This window comes from Lygodium microphyllum, chromosome 5, assembly GCF_053477565.2.
Source record: "Lygodium microphyllum isolate KBCC chromosome 5, Lygodium_microphyllum_v1.1.10, whole genome shotgun sequence".
Lineage (NCBI taxonomy): Eukaryota > Viridiplantae > Streptophyta > Polypodiopsida > Schizaeales > Lygodiaceae > Lygodium > Lygodium microphyllum.
This window is the reverse complement of record NC_141139.1, coordinates 67,091,718-67,096,851: the sequence shown is the minus strand read 5'-3', so window position 1 is coordinate 67,096,851 and position 5,134 is coordinate 67,091,718.

Sequence of the window (5,134 nt, the reverse complement as noted above, 5' to 3'; positions counted from 1 at the left end):
ACTAACAAGCCAACCATTCCCACACCGATAATGACCACGTGAGGGCGTCTCTGCTACAAGCTGTGGGGGTCCATGAGCGGGAGAAGAGATAGATGAGGATGAGAGAGAGAGAGAGAGAGAGAGAATGCGGAAGAATGCAATGGAAAAAAAGTGCAACAATGAGATGGTGTTGATTGCTTTATAATGTCAAAGCAAAGGGTGAAAGTGCCAGAGGCGGGGACGAACCAAACGCGGTGATGAACGAACTACACACGGTGATGAACAAACTACAAGATATTAGAGAGAGGGGGAGGATGGAGGAGAAGAGGAGAACAATGAACTTTTAACCAAAAGTAAATTTAACTAGTGTTAGAATATGCATGAAAATGTGTCTTTAATGGGAAAAAATTTAAGTTGCATCAATATGCATATCCAAATGTGCATTGGCATTTTCATGAAGAAATATTGAGACATACATCAAGTGCATATGAGCACACCCATAGGTGCTTGTATTGCACTCTTATTTTTCTTAGAACTACAACAGAAATCAACATTACTATTTTCCTTATGCCTTGTATTGATTATGTAGGTCTCTAATGAAATTTAGTAGCTTTGAAATTTTATTTACCATCTAATAAACATCTCCACACTTATCAAAATTGGCACAATATGTAAAGAGGTATACATGCCATAAGGTGTACTAGTAATCTAAAGAGAATATGTGAATTTAAATACTAGCAACTAAGGGGTCTAAGTTGCCCATTTGCACTCATTATTTTTCTTTGAGTTATTCTAAAACGTTGGGACTAGATTATGCGTTGATTTTTGTAAATATCATTTCGATCTAATCTCATCTTTCAAAGTTAAAATCATTTTTTTGCATAGTAATTTTGTATACAATATTTAGACATGCATGCTCTAAAGTTGCTTTACATTGACTAGCCTCATTATTTTCAAGACATCAAACTATTATAGAGACCTTTTGTCTTACTTCTCATAATCTGCATAAACAAGGCATTAGTGTTCACAATACCTAGACCTACCATGTGTCCTTGTAAAATGTCTATGTCCATGGTGTGCAAAAGGCACAAGAGGATGCTAAAGCACCTAGTAGTGATCTAGGTCCATGCAAGTCAAGTAGAGTAAGAAAGCCAATGCAGTAATGGACAGATTATAGCTATGTAGCTCATTATTGTGCATACATGGCTAAGGTTGTATAGGATATGGAACCCACTTGTTTTGAGGATGTAGTGCATAATGAGTATTTGGATTATGCTATGGGTGAAGGAATGCCTACACTTATGGATAATGACACATGGGAGTTGGTGCCCTTACTTGAAGGCAAGAAAGCTATTGATTGCAGATGGATTTACAAGGTTAAGCATAAGTCAAATGGATCTATTGATCACTATAAGGCATAGCTAGTTGCCAAAGAATATGTGTAGACTCATGGTATTGATTATGAGGAGACCTTTGTTCCAGTGGCTAAAATGGCCACTGTAAGGGTTGTCATAGAGTGGCTATATTAAAAGGGTGAATCATGCATCAAATAGATGTTAAGAATGCCTTCTTGTAGGGGGAGTGGCAAGAGAAAGTTTATGTGGAGCAACCACCTAGTTATGAGAGTAAGAATCATCCAAATTATGTATATAGGCTTCATAATGCCTTGTATGGACTAAAGTAAGCACCTAGGGCATGGCATGATAGGATTGCAGAATACCTTGTTAGCATTGGATTTTGAAGATGAAGTGGGAGCTCATGCTTGATCACCAAGACCCCCCATAGACCTCTTATTATTTCAAGCATTTCAAGTGAGCTCTAATGGCTATCTCTCACCTAGCCGATGTGCCTCTGGTCCTACAAGTGTAGTGAGCTTACCTTGATGCCCGAATGAGTAGCCTCCTCCCTCAAGCACTCTGGTAACTCCATGATCCACGATGTGAGCTTAAGCAAACTCAACCCTCTACCATCAAGCTTCATCCACCATATCCGTGTGCACGATCTAAGAGAAGAGAAGGAAAGAGAAGAAGAGAGGAGAAGATGGAGAGCTTCTCCACCATGGTCCCTCACCCTCACACACTTACTTCCACACACTCTCACACTCCCTCTCTCAGGCACAAGCATAAGCACAAGCAAGAGGAGAAGAAGAGAGCTACTCTTTCCATACACTAAGAACGAGCTTCTCATTCACTTTTTGAGTTTATATACAAGCCCTAAATCCTTTGGGTACCAATCCCCTTTTTTACATGACCGGGCGTCTTGCTAGGGTCTTCTTTTCCTATTCCCTTCTATTTACCTTGTCCCTTCACCTATGCCCATCTAGATGTTACAATTTGCACAGGAGGGATGGTGTTGTTTTAGAAAATTTTAGGGAAGCCATTTATTTAAACTTGCGCCCTTTGTCTTTTGCATTTTTTCGAGATTGCTTTTGCGCCTTTTTCCTTTTCTCCTTTCTTGTTGACTTCATTGGGTCCGCATTTTGAAAAATTCTTGGATTTATTTTTTCTTTTCTTTTTCTTGTCCTGTATTAGGGTTAACATTACCCCCCTCCTAGTCAAGTGCCAATCCCATGGCACTTGAGGTTCTTTGTTTATGGAGGCTTCATGAGTTGAATGGTGGTCACTTGGGTTGATGATGGGACCTTGTGGGGATTCACCATGGAAAATAAGCTTATCTAATGATTGAGGTAGTGGAGGCCAAGGATATGCCAAGTGGATGACGGGCCTTTAAGATCGGTGGTTGGTCACCTTCATCTTTACCTTGAAAGGAAAAGAAAAGTGCGCTGCCTAAGGGGAGTGTCTACCTTATCGTGTGGTGTAACGTACTTGTGCTAGTGGAATTAGGAGCTAAGTCATGTTGTCCTACTCTTGAGGACCTAATCCATGCATAAGGGTGGTTCTATGGGTAAAGCTTAGGGAGACAGGTTTGAACCATAGGCAAGTGTGACCTCCCTAGGTATGTCCGTGCCCTTGATGTTCCCTAAGCGTGAAGTGGGGGATCAAAAAAGGGGCTAGGGGGTTAGGGACAGAGCCGACCGATCGAGGCCATCAGGCGCACCTATCTTGAGGACCCCTAGGAGCAGTGACAATGGTGCTCATGTAGTGAGTCTTGTGCTTTCTTTTGTGATTTTATTATGTGTTTTCTTACTCTTTTCTTTCCCCTTTTTTTTTGGAAGGAACGAAGACTAGTCTTCGTCATCATGGTCGTGAGAAGAAGTTGGGGGCCTAAGGGACTTGTTAAGGAATGCTTTTCCTTGCATATATCCCTTAAAGTTTATTCTAACTTGAAGAGGAGTTGTTGATAAAAATGGGTGATTTCACCTATGAAGTGATTGTCATTTATGTTCCCTAAGAGGGCCATGAAAAAAGATGGTAAGAGAGCAACTCGCATAATCAACATGGCCATGACACATCTATCTATGCCGGCATTGAGATCAAAAATTAGGGGCAGGAGGTGGTACTCTTGTGGTATAGGATCCTGTCTAAGTAGTACCCTAAGTAATCTAAGATAATTACAAGTAGTGATAAAGGCAGGATCTACTGGGAAAAAAGTAAACTTATTGAGAAAATGGGCAATTGAGTCCCATAGGTTTCTTTCAAAGAAGGTAAAAGCTTGGTGGCATTTACATTGTATATATTTGGAAAATAATATCTGTCTTGGATGTTAGAGTTAAAGTCCACCCTACCCTTCTTGGATATGGAATACATATGGGGTCATTTATCTGAAAGGGTAGTGTGCTACAAAATGACATCCAGGGGTCCATGTTGCCGTCCCGGATTCTCCTTCTCCACCTTGGTTGGGACTCGTAGACTTGCATTGTCCTGGGCACCTCCATGACTTTGTTTTCCCAATATTCGGGTGCTTCCATTCCCCATCATATCAGATTTTTCTCCCTCTCCTATTTCCATCTATTGCCGAGCCTTCCTCCCACGCTTATCACCTCCTCCACTACTTTGGTCGATAGCACTCTGCATAGGGTGGAGGGAAATTTGAAGGTGAAGTCAAAGGGTTAGTAGTCATTTTCTTTTTACTCCCACACTATGAGCTCTGCATTCCAATCCACTGGGAATTAATTTGTTCGTGGTGGAATGGGTGCTTCCGGGGCTATTATTGGTTGGGCTTTTAATCTTCTTCTTGCCTACTCCAACATCCTCACCCTTTTCTTCTTGAGTTTTTCTTTTCTCTCGACAATGGTGTCCACCTCTTGCTGCATTTTTCTGGTCGTGGAGAGGGAGGTTGTAGTACTAGTTTATCGTTTGGCTGTCCCATTTCAAATTCCCACCTTGCTTCTAGAAGTTGACTCTACATTTTAGCTTTGCTCCTAGACTCTTTTGGTTCTCCTTCCTTGAAGCCTAGTAGGCCCACCTCTTTGACTGTTAGCCTTGCCCTTGGAAAATAACCTCTTTGATCTTGTCAGATAAGGCTAGTCCCTTCTCCTTGTGGTTGAGTGCACAACCCATGCCTTAGGGCTCCATGGGTGAGCTCCAGTTTTTTCTTTAGTGATTTAATGGCCTTGTCCTCCTGTGACTATGTGACATCCAATATAGTGATGAGGAAGGCACATTATTGGGCTTCTAGTCTTGTCTAGTGACCTCTACCCTACTCTCTATATAACATTCTATTCCCCTCTATGAGGGTCAAGTGGCTTGTGAGGTCTTTCACTCATCTTGCATTCTTCATCACCCATTCGTCCGCTTTCTGTTTCATCTCCTCCAGGCTTTTATTCTGTATTTGCACTAGGGCTACTATGGTCGGTTCTTGCTCTTTTCACTTTTCTATTATTGTCTCCTTCTCCTTCTTCAAGTATTCGATCTCTCTCTTTGATCTCCCTTGCTTTTCCATTTCCATCATCAACCTACCTATCACTTCATCCATTTGTTTTTGATAATCCTCTCCTTCTAGAGCTTTCGATGCTTCTTCTGCTGCGAGCCGATCCATGGATTCTTGAATCTTGTCCATTTGCCATGTTAGTTCTTCATTCTACACTATAAGGAGTTTATATTGCCTTTGCAGGAGGCTGATAACCTCCTGATGCTCCTCTTCAAGCCCCTTCCACCACTTATCTTTCTCTCATTCTTTAGCCTTGAGCTCTAATTTTACCTCACTTATTTCTTTCTGGTAGCTTGCCACTTGGCGTGTTTTCTTGAGTTTGTAG